The sequence below is a fragment of the Nicotiana tomentosiformis genome, chromosome 2 (assembly GCF_000390325.3).
Source record: "Nicotiana tomentosiformis chromosome 2, ASM39032v3, whole genome shotgun sequence".
NCBI classification, from domain to species: Eukaryota; Viridiplantae; Streptophyta; class Magnoliopsida; order Solanales; family Solanaceae; genus Nicotiana; species Nicotiana tomentosiformis.
In genome coordinates, this window is record NC_090813.1 from 117999198 (window position 1) to 118014348 (window position 15151).

General features: G+C 39.0%; 1 pseudogene; it reads left to right on the forward strand.

Moving 5' to 3' along the window:
• Positions 1-871: 871 nt before the first annotated feature.
• LOC104119824 (acyltransferase Pun1-like) overlaps positions 872-15151 on the forward strand; it is a 138425-nt pseudogene continuing 124145 nt past the window's right edge.

Here is a 15151-nt window from a genome sequence, read left to right on the forward strand (position 1 = left end):
GGTGTCAAGTTATTGTTCTCATCTTGAAGACCGGCTCCGTTGTCGATTGGTGAAGCCATTTGATTGGTAGTTAGTTGTTGCTAATCCGAAATCCAAGATATTTTCGGAAACAAGCGCAAAACACAATGGCGTGGTTTTTTCAGATTCGTATCATATAACCACTGTTATCCTTAGCCCCACGATGGGCGCCAAACTGTTTACCCGAAAAATCGGATAGAGTTAAATTTGTATATGGTTCTAAGGACACGTGATATAACTTGGTACAAATTGTAGAATGAAGTAGAAATATATTTATTTTTAATAAATGGAATGAAATATAAGGTAGAGAAGAAGAAATGTTGATGAACAAGGCAAAGTAAATGAGCCCAAAAGTGTTAATCCCTCCAAAATTATTTTTATTACCTGCCTTATGCTTACAAGGATTCCCCTCTTTATAGTAGAGGGATCCTACTTTATTTATAATAAAAAATTAGTAGTGGAGAGCCCATGATGAATTGTCTTTTCCTTGATTCTTGTCAAGATTCTCTCCCCTAGTGCGGCTGCAACGGCTCTTGCCTGTGAGTTCGATACTGGCTCGAGCTCGGTATTAGATTGAGCCCTCGGTCTTGGTTCGAGCTTGATTCTGACCTGGAGTCTCGATATTCGGGGTGAATGTTGGTCGGTCTGTGCATCTTCGATAATATCCGTTTTGCCTCGTAGTTCGATTTGGATATGAGCTCGATAACGATACCAAGCTTGTCATTGATCGGTCTTAGAGCTCGAAGCTTGACGCCCTTACCTCGTACCTCGACCTGTCGTCACGCATATACCCTTTAATAGAAGTATTATCATCTCGATCAGTCCGTACGACTGACTTAATCTATTTCGACCGTATACAAATATGTATATTAGTGTGGCCTTTTTTTACCCTAAACCGCAAAGAGAAGAGTCAATCAATTCTCAACCTTCCCACATGATTTGTTGCAGACATCTCTGTCACAAAATCTAGTCTCTTACTATCCTTACGCAAGAATATTGAGAGACAATGCTACTGTTGAGTGTAATGACATGGGAGCTGAGTTCTTGAGTGTTAAAATAAATTGTCCTATGTCTGAAATCCTTAACCATCCTCATGCAACTGATGCAGAGAGTATAGTTTTTCCAAAGGACTTGCCTTGGAAGAATAATTATGAAGGTGGTAATTTACTTGTGGTTCAATTAAGTAAGTTTGATTGTGGGGAAATAGCCATTAGTGCATGTTTATCGCATAAGATTGGTGATGGTTGCTCTGTGACTAATTTCCTTAATCATTGGGCTAATGTCACTCGTGATGGTAGATTCGTAGTTCCTTCTCCTAGATTTGTAGGAGATTCTATTCTCTCTTCACTAAATGGTCCTCTTATTGCTCCACAAATTATGTCTAATGTCAGTGAGTGCGTACAGAAAAGACTCATTTTTCCAGCCGCCAAATTGGATGCTCTTCGAGCTAAGGTAATACTACCACCACTTCACTAGCTATTTTTAATTGTTACATCAAAGTATTGTTATAAATAGCATATATTATAATATAACATGGAAATTAGTTCTAAAAGAAACTTGCATTTTATAGCGAATGGTTGTTATACGACGATATTGTTGTAGAGAGGTGTGAATGTATTTGTTAAAGGTACTCTTAAATGTGTCACCTACTTCAATAAATTTTTCTTGCAAAAAAAGACTGACATTTTTTGGGATTGAAGATAGCAGTTGAATCAGGAGTAGAGAACCCAACACGGGCTGAAGTTGTTAGTGCACTTCTTTACAAATCTGCAACAAAGGCAGCAGCAGCAAGTTCTGCAAATATACTACCATCTAAGTTGGTTCACTACTTAAATGTACGTACGATGATCAAACCTCGTCTACGACGAAGTGCAATTGGAAATCTCGTTTCCCCGTTCTCCACAGCAGCTACGCAAGATATTAAGTTGCCAAGATTGATTCATAATCTAAGGAAGGAAGTTGAGGTAGCGTACAAGAAAGTCCAAGTTGATGAAAATGTACTGGTCTTAGAAATAGTAGATTCCATGAAAAAAGGAAAATTACCATTTGAAGAAAAAGATGAAAATTCTACTACTACTACGTATTTTTGCAGCAACGTTTGCAAATTCCCACTCTACAGTGTAGATTTTGGATTGGGAAAACCTGAAAGAGTGTGTCTAGCAAATGATCCTTCCAAGAATTACTTCTTCTTGAAAGATTACAAAACTGGGCGAGGCGTCGAGGCGCGAGTGAAAGATTACAAACTTCTTCAGTTTGCCTCCTCCTCAGTTCCAAGTTTTTAATTACTAGGAGTTTGGAATCTGCATTTTTGTTCCGTTGTATGATTTTGCATGTTCAATTATTTGGTCCCTTAATATTAGTACTAAGTGGAATACGTGCCTTTTATTTTTTTTACTTGGTTTGTTTGATTTTTCTGATATGTAACTCTCGCCCAATATATAATTTGTAATTGCATGTTTCATCAATATGATTACTACGGTATTTTATGATTTACACTGATATGATTCAACGTTAAGCTACTAGGTTATTCATTGGTCAATATTTGACCAAGACTTGATACCAAAAAAATGTTTAGTTAAAAAAATTCAAGTATACCGATCGAATTCGGTTGGAAATTTTGATTTAATTTTTCCCGTCTGGGTGCAATTATTTTTTTTCATAACAAAAATAAGTTTTTAAAATTATTATGAATATAAATCGATCTGTATTAGTGGTCAAGTACCGTGGATGAGAAAGGATTAAGGGGCCGGGGAATCTAATTTGTTGTTCTAGGTAGGTCCACCTAATAAATGGACATTCTTATCAATGGTTTGGATAAGGGAAAAATACTTAGTAAAGGTGCCATATATGTGTATGTATATTAGTATCACTTCCTATGACTCATCCACTCCAAAGGGTTATTAAATCACGTGGAAAGTAGGACCTACATTTACTTTACATTACTACTAAGACAAAATAACGTACAGATGCTAAGAAGTGGAAACAATTTGAAAGTGAGAATCTTCTTTAACTAGCAATTTTTACTTTAGAAAGTATATGTTGCAATGAACCAAAAATGGCAACAACGCGGCATCCTTCTTGTTTAACAAGTGAAATTATTTACTGGTGTAACTAGTTAAAGGATTTGATTTTGTTTCACTTATTTAGATTACGTGTGAAGAAGGCCAAGTTCGTTGCCTTCGATAAAGTTGTCACTAAAGGTATGTTAAGGCTAATCCGTCCTTCTTTTGGCATGATCCAAGTAACGATACGTAAACGTAATGTTATTTCATAAATGGTTCAACTCTTAGTAGTTAAGAATATCTACATTATTTATTCATGTAAAATGATATTCAAAGCATGCCTAAGTATGTTCCTAACTCTCTGTTGAGGCATTCGATAAAGATGTTAATGTTCATAATGTAGTATTATATGCATCTTCATTTACCACCGAGCTACGGCCGGTTGGGCAATCATGCATCATCATTACATACTCCCACTTTGTTTTATGCCGGTTGGTCAATCATGCATCATCATTTATCACCAAGCTACGGTCGGTTGGGATGTCATGCATCATCATTTACCATCGAGCTATGGCCGGTCGGGCAGTCATGCATTGACCACCGAGCTACGGCCGATTAGACAGTTACACGTTTACCACCGAGCTACGGCCGGTCGGGCAGTCATGCATTTACCACCGAGCCACGGCCGGTTAGGCAGTCATGCATTTACCACCGAGCTACGGCCGGTTAGGCAGTTACTACTAATCAGTCAGGCAGTTTAATGTCACGAGAATGATATAATCAGAACTATTATATTGTGGTTTTATTTATATATACGAGATTGGACTTATTCTATATGTTATGGCCCTCAACGGCAAGTCAGAGGTTACATGTTGACTCTGATCCCTCCCAGTGATAATATCTTATTATTATGTTTCATTTCTGCATTACATACTCCCACTTTGTTTCATGCCGGTTAGTCAATCATGCATCATCATTTATCACCGAGATACGGTCGGTTGGGATGTCATGCATCATCATTTACCATCGAGCTACGGCCGGTTGGGCAGTCATGCATTGACCACCGAGCTACGGCCGGTTGGGAAGTTACATGTTTACCACCGAGCTACGGCCGGTCGGGCAGTCATGTATTTACCACCGAGCTACGGCCGGTCGGGCAGTTACCACTAATCAATTAGGCAGTTTAATGTCACGAGAATGATGTAATCAGAACTATTATATTGTGGTTTTATTTATATATACGAGATTGGACTTATTCTATATGTTATGGCCCTCAACGGCAAGTCAGAGGTTACATGTTGACTCTTATCCCTCCCAGTGATAATATCTTATTATTATATTTCATTGCTGTATTACATACTCCCACTTTGTTTCATGCCGGTTAGTCAATCATCCATCATCATTTATCACCGAGCTACGGTCGGTTGGGATGTCATGCATCATCATTTACCATCGAGCTACGGCCGGTCGGGCAGTCATGCATTGACCACCGAGCTACGGTCGGTTAGGCAGTTACACGTTTACCACCGAGCTATGGCCGATCAGGCAGTCATGCATTTACCACCGAGCTACGGCCGGTTAGGCAGTTACATGTTTACCACCGAGCTATGGCCGGCTGGGCAGTCATGCATTTACCGCCGCGCTACGGCAGGTCGGGCAGTTTAATGTCACGAGAATGATGTAATCAGAACTATAATATTGTGGTTTTATTTATATATACGAGATTGGACTTATTCTATATGTTATGGCCCTCAACGGCAAGTCATAGGTTACATGTTGACTCTTATCCCTCCCAGTGATAATATCTTATTATTATGTTTCATTTCTGCATTACATACTCGGTACATTCTCCGTATTAAAGTCTGTTTACCTGGGGCACTTTGTGTCATGCCACGTAGGTGTAAATAGACGAGGCGAGGACGCTCCACTCTAGGCTGCCTCTGGATATCATCTTTTGGTTGGTGAGCTGCACTTCTTCTTGGAGTATTGCCGAGTCACATTCTATATATGATATTTTATTTTATGAGGATGTCGGGAGCCTTGTCAATGGCCTTGTCGGACCTTTTGTATCTATATAAATCTTTTTGAATTTTCTGTGTGAGTTAAGTTCTAATATTGTTACTTATATATATATATATATATATCCTATCAGGGCCCGTGACGAGTGTTATAGTAAAGAATGATAAGGTACGTGGCGCTCGGTTGAATAGGGATCAGGTGCCTGTCATGGCCCTCCGGTTTGGGTCGTGACAAACTTGGTATCAAAGCGGATCTGTCCTAGGGTTGTCTGCAATCTGTGTCGTGTAGAGTCTTGTTTATAAATGTGTTGTGCACCACGTTGTATAAACTCGAAACTACAAGGCATTTAGAGACCGGTTACCCTTCCTTCTTAATATTAGATCATGCAATAGAGCAGAGTCATAGCGATTAAAGCCCGTGACCTTTAACTTGTTTTATATATAGATCGATGCCTATGACCAGGAAAGCTATAGCTAGTCAGAAAGGTAAAGTAGTGGCAGATGAGGTCATGAGTAGAGCACCAATGTCTAGTGAGGGACAGAGTATGGCCCAGAGGGGAAGTGCGACACCCTCGCATAGTTCTCTGATTTTACCAGCACCCGAGGAGCTGAGGAGGAACCCAGTACCTCTACCTATTGCTCATGATGAGGATATGGATATGCGAAGTGCAGTACGGTTGTTGACTAGATTGGTAGTCGCTCAGGCTCGGTGCCAGGTAGGTACATGTCACTGGCTTTATCGGCCCTTATATATCTATATAAATCTTTTTGAATTAGTTATGTGAGTTATGTTCTAATATTGTTACTTATATATATATATATATATGTGTGTGTGTGTGTGTGTGTGTGTGTGTGTGTGTGTGTGTGTGTGTGTCCTATCATGGCCCTTGACGAGTCTTATAGTAAAAAGGATAAGGTACGTGGCGCTTGGTTGAGTAGGCACCGGGTGGCAGTCGTGGCACTCCGGTTTGGATCGTGACAAACTTGGTATCAAAGCAGATCTGTCCTAAGGTTGTCTGCAAGCCGTGTCTAATAGAGTCTTGTTTATAAATGTGTTGTGCACCACATTGTATAAACTGGAAACTACAGGACATTTAGGGACCGGTTATTCTTCCTTCTTGATATTAGATCGTGCAATAGAGCAGATTCGTAGGGATTAAAGCCCTTGAACTTTAATTTGTTTTATGTATACAGCGATGCCTATGACCAGGAAAGCTATAGCTAGTCAGAAGGGTAAAGCAGTGGCAGATGAGGTCATGAGTAGAGCACCACTGTCTAGTGAGGGCCAGAGTGAGGCCCCGAGGGGAAGTGTGACACCCTCGCATAGTTCTCCAATTTCGCCAGCACCCGAGGAGCTGATGGGGAACCCAGTACCTCCACCTGTTGCTCATGATGAGGATATGGATATGCGAAGTGCAGTACGGTTGTTGACTAGATTGGTAGTCGCTCAGGCTCAGTGCCAGGTAGGTACATGTATTAGTTACATTGACAGGGCTATTAGCGCGATAGTTCCAGAGTTCATCAACCTAGACCCTCCAGTGTTTACCGGATCTAACAAGGATGAGGACCCATAAAACTTTATTGATAGGATGCAGAGGACTTTGAGGGTGATGCATGCATCAGACTCTGAGTCAGTAGAGTTGGCCTCTTACCGATTGCAGGATGTTACGGTTCAGTGGTATGAAACTTGGGAATTATCTAGAAGGACAAATGCACTTCCAACGGTATGGGAAGAGATTTCAGGGGTTTTCTTGCGTCATTACATGCAAACAGAGTTTCGTCAGGCAAGGGTAGACAGGTTCTTGGCTCTTAAACAAGGGAATATGAGTGTTTCATAGTCCTATAAAGATATTCGAGGATTGAGTGTTGATTTGGTGGTACATAAATTGCAAACTTATACCGGTTACCCACCCGTCCAACAAAAACAAAGAAAGTTTAAAACAGACATCAGTGATAAGATCAAAGAAGAAGTCACTAAACAATTGAAAGCTGGTGTAATCCGGGTGGTCTGATACACCACATGGTTGGCTAATGTGATCACGGTGCCAAAGAAGGACGGGAAAACTCGAGTGTGTGTTGATTATCAGGATTTGAAAAAGGCAAGCCCCAAGGACAAATTTCCATTGCCAAACATCCACATTCTTGTTGACAACTGTGCCAAACAGGAGATACAGTCTTTCGTGGATTGTTATGCTGGGTACCACCAGGTTCTAATGGATGAAGAAGACGCAGAAAAGACGGCTTTCACCACACCTTAGGGCACTTACTGTTACAGGGTCATGCCATTTGATATGGAAAATGCTGGGGAAACCTACATGAGAGCCATGACTGCCATTTTCCATGACATGATGCACCAGGAAATTGAGGTATATGTGGATGATGTGATCATTAAATCCAGAACACAGGAAGACCATGTGTGGGATTTGAGGAAGTTCTTTAAGCGTCTGTGCAGGTATGACTTGAAATTGAATCCAGCTAAATGTGCATTCAGAGTTCTATCTGGGAAACTTCTGGGGTATATAGTTAGTAGGAGGGGTATCGAGTTAGATCCAACAAAGATAAAGTCTATTCAGGATTTGCCACCTCCGAGAACCAAGAAAGAGGTCATGAGTCTACCGGGAAGATTGAAATATATCAGCAGGTTCATTGCTTAGCTTACTACCAAGTGTGAGCCCATATTTAAGTTGTTGAAGAAAGATGCGGCGCTCAAATGGACGGGTGAATGTCAAGAGGCTTTTGATAAAATCAAAGAATATCTATCAAATCCTCCAGTGTTGGTTCCACCTGAGCCATGAAGACCTTTGTTCTTGTACTTGGCGGTCTTAGAAAATTCCTTCGGTTGTGTCCTGGGAAATATGATATGACCGGGAAGAGAGAACAAGCTATATACTACTTTAGCAAGAAGTTCACTAGTTATGAAGCCAAATACACTCTGTTAGAAAGAACTTGTTGCGCCCTAACTTGGGTCTCCCAGAAGCTCAGACATTATCTTTTGTCCTACACCACATATCTCATAACCAGAATGGATCCTTTGAATTACTTATTCCAGAAACCAATGCCCATAGGAAGGTTAGCATAATGTAAACTCCTGCTCACTGAATTTAACATTGTCTATGTTACCCACACGACGATGAAAGCTCAAGCCTTGGCGGATCATCTAGATGAGAATCCGGTTGATGATGAATACCAACCCCTGAGTACTTACTTTCCGGACGAGGAAGTAAATTTAGTTGAAGTAATTCCAGAGGACTCCAATGCTTGGAAAATGTTCTTTGATGGAGCTGTAAATGCAAAAGGTGTCGGGATTTGATTTCGCCCACGGGTCAGCATTATACGGCCACAGCCTGGCTTAGGTTCTTCTATACCAACATCACCGCCGAGTATGAAGCCTGCATTATGTGTATGAATATGGCAGCTGATATAGATGCGAAAGAATTGTTAATCATGGGAGATTCTAATTTTATCATTCGGCAGCCCAAGGTAAATGGGAAACTCGAGACATTAAGCTTATCCCATACAGGCAACATGTGGAAGATCTTAACAAATGGTTCAAGTCCGTCTAGTTCAGGTATATTCCTTAATTCCACAATGAGTTAGTTGATGCACTAGATACTTTGGCCTCAATGCTGCCGTATTCGGGCAATGTCCATATTGACCTACTGGAAATCCAAATTCAAGAAAGGCATGACTATTGTAATGCAATTGAAATAGAACCATATGGTCGGCCATGGTATCATTATAATAAAAGATTTTTGAAGATAAAGGAATATCCCGAGCAGGCCAATGGAGATCAAAAGAGAACTATTAGAAGGCTTGCCATCGATTTCTTTTTGAGCGGAGAAGTCTTGTACAAAAGAACTCCAGATATGAATCTTTTGAGGTGTGTAGATGCCCGAGAAGCTGAAAAGATCATGAATGAAGTGCATTCGGGAGTATGTGGGCCTCACATGAACGAATATGTCCTTTCAAAGAAAATTGTGCTTGCATGTTATTACTGGATGACCATGGAAAGGATTACTTCAGTTTTGTCCGGAAGTGCCATCAGTGTCAGATACACGGTGACCTGATTCATGCACCGCCTTCACAATTGCATCCTATGTCAGCACCTTGGCCATTCGTTGCTTGGGGTATGGATGTCATTGGGCCGATCGAGCCGAAAGCTTCAAATGGGCATAGATTCATCTTGGTTGCCATTGATTATTTCATAAAGTGGGTTGAAGCAGTCACTTTCAAAGCCGTCACCAAGAAAGCGGTGGTGGAATTCGTGCATTCCAACATTATTAGTCGTTTTGGTATTCCTAAAACTATCATTACAGACAATTCTGCAAATCTGAACAGCCACTTGATGAGGGAGGTATGCGAACAATTTAAGATAACGCATCGTAACTGTCACGACCCAATTTCACCTAAAGGCCGTGATGGCTCCCAACACTACTGCTAGGAAAGCCAACTAATAAATTAAACATATATCAATTAGATTTAAATCCAAGAAAAAAAATAAAACATAGATTCTACCAATGTGTGTGCCAAGACCCGGTGTCACACGTATATGATCATCTAGTAGATTATACAAAACTCTAAAATACTGTCTGAATGAAAATAGACAGAATGAAAAATACAGGGAGAGTCATTAGTAGTTGCAGAACGGCTCAGAAAGGCAGCTCACCACTATGCCTATGGATAACGAGGATGTGCGATGATAGGTCCTCCATAAGTACCTGTCTTAGATCCTGCACAAAAAGTGCAGCAAGTGTAGTATGAGTACGTAAACAACATGTACCCAGTAAGTATCAAGCCTAATCTCGAAGTGGTAGAGACGAGATAGTTGACTTTGACACTTACTAAGGATCAATAATAATAAATAGGATGGAATAGGATTTATTTAATTCAGCATGATTCACAGAGTTAACAAAAATTTTACTAAGTCAGCAGAAATAATCAAATTCTTCCAAATGCAACAATTCTCAATGTATTAATTAAATTCCTTCAAGTCTAATAAATTTCTAATTTATCAATTAGCTTCACAAGGTGCAATAAACTATCAAATTATCGTGTATTTATTATTATTATTAAGCACAATTTCAGCCGAGGACGTACGGCCCGATCCATAGATGCATATATCCTGCCGAGGAGTTCGGCCCGATCCACAAGAAAGGAGGACATTTTCTTATATACTTCTGGAATGAAAGTATTTATTGCAAGATTTATTCGAGAGGATAAAAAATTTATTTCAACAATTAATTAATTTAAACAAAAATTTAAGCATATGAAAATTTCATCTTTTACTACCTTTCATAACAATTCACAATATATACATCAAATAATTTAATTAATAAAGAATATAATTTACATAAGTAATTCATGCTTTGAGTCCTAAATTACCCGAACTTTAGCATTAAAAGTAGCTATGCACGGATTCTCGTCACCTCGTGCGTACGTAGCCCCGCAATTACCAACAATTATTTAATTTAATTCATATGGGGTAATTTTCCCCTCACAAGATTAGACAAGAGACACCTCAATTTGCTCCAATTGAATCCATTAGAAGGCCTTTTCCACCATTATAAAACTCTGCCTGGCTCGAATCTAGCCAAAATAATTCGATACAATCACTGAAATTATAGGAATCAATTTTGTAAGAAAATACTATAATTTTCAATAAATATCCGAAATTGATTCAAAGAACAATCGTCCGTGGGGCTCGCATCTCGGAATCCGGCGAAAGTTACAAAATATGAACGCCCATTCAACATTGAGTTAAGAACACTTGCCTCGTTGTTTTCTCTGAAAATCTCTCAAAAATCGTCTAAATCCGAGCTCCAAATCGTTAAAAATGGAAGTCCCATATTCATAACTTAAATTCTCTGCCTAGTGATTTCTTCTACGCGATCGCGGACCAACACATGCGATCGCATAACACAATGTTTTTTGCCCAGAAAATAACCCTACGCGATCGCAGAAAATCCCGCGCGATAGCGTAGCACAGTCTCCGCAAGACTACGCGATCGCGAGCCTCCTCACGCGATCGCGAAGCACTAAGCACGTGGTCAGCTTCTATTTTGTTTCCTCTTCGTGAACGCGGCCTTAGCCACGCGTTCGCATAGAACAACTGAATCCAACCTACGCGATCACGGACTTGCCCACGCGATCGCATAGAACAAATTCTCAGCTGCCAAATTAAGCCTATGCGATCGCAACCCAATCCACGCGATCGCGTAGAAGGTTAAAAATACGAGAAATCAACAGCTATCAGCAGTGTTCCAAAAGCCAAAAATGATCCGTTAGCCGTCCGAAACTCACCCGAGCCCCTCGGGACCTCAACCAATTATACCAACAAGTCCTAAAACATCATACGAACTTAGTCAGAACCTCAAATCACATCAAACAATGCAAAAACCTCGAATCATCCTCCCATTCAAACTTAATGAATCTTAAAATTTCCAACTTCTACATTCGGGACCGAAATCTATCAAATCAAGTCCAATTGACTTCAAATTTTGCACACAAGTCATAAATGACATAAAGGAGCTATGAAAACTTTCAAAACTATATTCCGACTCCGGTATCAAAAGTCAACCCCCGGTCAAACTTCCAAACTTAAATTCATGTTTTAGCTATTTCAAGCCTAATTTAACTACGGACTTCCAAATAAAATTACGAACACGCTCCTAAGTCCAAAATCACCATACGGAGCTATTAGAACCGTCAAATCCCAGTTCTGGGGTGGTTTTCTCAAAATGTTGACCGAAGTCAAACTTAGCACTTTAAGGCCAACTTAAGGAACCAAGTGTTCCGATTTTAACCGAAACACTTCCAAATCCCGGACCAACCATCCCTGCGAGTCATAAATCAATAAAAGCATGTTCGAGGAGTTTTATTTTTAGGGAACGAGTTCCTAAAAGTTAAAATGACCGATTGGGTCATTACATTCTCCACCTCTTAAACAAACGTTCGTCCTCGAACGGGATTAGAATAATACCTGGATTGCTAAATAAGTGTGGATCCTTTCTCCGCATGTCGTCCTCGGCCTCCCAAGTCGCTTCCTCGATTGGTTGGTCTTGATACCCGATTTTTCCCTCATATGTTTCAAATATATATATATATATATATATATATATATATATATATATATATATATATATATATATATACACCTTCAAAAAAGCGCATATGCATCATCATTTGATTTACAAGCATACACAAGTATTTTCATAATTTTCCATGATTTTAAAAAACACTTTAAACCAATTTATTTCTGCATTTTTATTGTATAAATATCCAATAATTATTCTCCAAATTATTTTATGATGATTTAATCATCTAAAACTTATAATTTACACCAATATGAGGTTTAAACATTTTCAGGGTATTTTTTATAATTACATTTGCATTTTTCTAGGGGCAAATTGCACATTTTGCAATAATAGCCCATATGCATGTATAATTATATTATTTATGTAGAAAATAACTTTTTATATTTTTATAATGTTAAATAATTTTTTAATCATTTTCATGCACAAATGATAATTTTTATATTTATTAATTATTTTTATAAATTATTTATTTATTAAACATTGGGTATTTAAAATCTAGCCCTAAATTCCTTTTAATTTCGGACCTAACTACCCAATCCCAGCCCAATAACCCTTGAGCCCAAAACAATTAACCCAACCCATACCCGATCGCGCCCCATTTCACTAACCCGACCCAGAACCCCCGACTAATCGTGGCTGTTGATCTCTGAGATCAACAACCCATATTACACCCGCCCTTTTAAATTATACCCGAACCCCCCTAAGCCCTAAAACATTCATCCCTTCACCCGCTGTCCTCAAAAACTCTCAAACTCCCCTTCTCTCTCTATCAAACCTTAGCCATCTCCCCTCAGTTTTCTATCCTAATCCCACCAGTCATGGGATTCCATAGTCTCTTCTTGCCATATTCGACTCCCCCTTGGTACTGGAACCTTCTATATACCGCTTGCCTAAACATGGCAAGCGAATTTCATCGATTTCGAACCAAAGCTGGTTCATTTCCTTGACATTTTCCGTCTATGTTCTTGTTCATTTATGGTATGAATCTCTGTGCATGTCCGTGATTCCTACTCACCCAAAAAAGGGTTTCAGATTCTTTTAAATCGAACCAAATCTAGTTTCATTCTTTGATTTTTAAAGGTATTTCTGTCTATGTTCATTTTATTCTATGCAGCATGTGATTTTCACCTTTTATTTATTTTTGGTTTCTGCCGATTTTACATTGTCCCTTAATTAGGGTTTGATATTTTTCTCTTTTCCTTACTGATTTGATTGCATGCGATGATTCTTTCCTTTCTCGTATTTGATTGATGATTTTCCTTATTTGGATATTAATTTTTACTACTATATAAACCCCTCCTTATTCCCCTTTTTGTGACAAACTTGAATCGTGAATGATTACTAAAAATCTGAAATTATCGCTCTTTGTTCTCTAAATACTCTTGTTCTATATTCTGGTTCCTGGCCGGCTGAAATCCAAGGCCAGAAATTCTGGGTTCTTGTTACTGTGTACTTTGTTGTCTCTTTGCTTAACGGCCAAGGCCAGAAATTCTGGGTTCTTGCTACTGTGGACTTTATTCTTTCTTGTTTTTTGTTTAACTAGTGAGTTGTTGAACTTTCGTCACTTCATTCCTATTTACCTATCATTAGCATGTGTTTTCACTTCTAAATGTTATTGTTCAATATGTTTCTAGGTTGTTCTCGTATGCAATCCTGACTGTCTTACTTTAATTCTAGGCATTTCTAATCTAAAATGCCATTACACTTGTTTTTTGAGACATGTTTAGACCTGCTTTAAGTTGAGTAATTTCTTTTTAAGTCTCCATAGCCTATGTGTTACTGATGTTTAGAAGCTTTACACTTTAACCATCTCTTTAGTGTTTAAATTTGCTATTAACCCTGTTACTTGAATATGCTTTCATATCCCCTTTTACGGATTAGATGACTAAGCATAAAGGTATTCACTAAGTGTTTAGCATAAGTCTGTTTCTGAACTTGCTGTGATGACATGTAACATGTTTGATCCTGTATGCTTCTACCATGTCATAGTGGCCTTAATTTGTTCTCATTTTGATAAGTTCTGTTGCTAATTGATATAATCCCTTCTTGGGACACTAACATATACACTTAGCATAAACTGAACCCCTCATTTTTTTTTCTAAATATGAGTCTATATACATCAATCTTGCAAACCTGTCTTGTTTGTATATACATTATGTGTTGAACTTGTTTTTCTGAAACTTTGTTAAGTCTGTTCTCAAAACCTAAGCATGTTCTACTACATGTTCTATGTGCTCAATTTGAATCTGTTTAGTGTTGTCCCCCTAACATCAGTCTATTCCTTGACTACTTGGTCTCTTTGAGTTTTTATTCTTAGCCGGCTGAAAGCCAAGGCTACTTAGGTTCTATCATTTGACCTCCCTAGTGTGAGCACTGCTTGGGGTCCAATTGAAACCCTTGTGAACTCTGACACACTAGGATTTGGTCCTTAATCTTTCTCTGAATTTCCCCTATCACCCTCCCTAGTGTGAGCACTACCCTGGGTTCTTGAAACCCCTGGAAACTCTGACACACTATGGCCATGGTTCTAATGCTCAACTTTGTCCTGTACCCACTAGGTGAATCACTTGATTCCTGGCTGCCTTATGCCCATGAGGATGTAATTTTGGGCTGTTATGAACTATGAAAATTAAGGTCTGACCTGGACGAGTGTATATTTGGGCCTGTTGTAGGCTCCCTATAGCTATTCTACTTTGTAATTCATTCTATTCATTCAGGGCCTGTAATAATTCTTGTAATAACATTTGGGGTATTAGTGAAATTGGGAAAGAGATTTTTATCTTATATTTGGAATCAATGGGGTAGGAATCATGCCTATAGGTTCAATAATGTGTGTTTAGTTATTGTGTGTTAGAAATCATGCCTATGGGTATCCTATTATGTTCAGTCATTATATGTTAGCAATCCTGCATATGGTTTCAATACTTGGTTCAATTGTGTTCTATTTCTGCTTATTAGAAACCATGCCTATAAGAAATCACACACTTAACTTAACCTGCCTAATACCTGCATATTATTC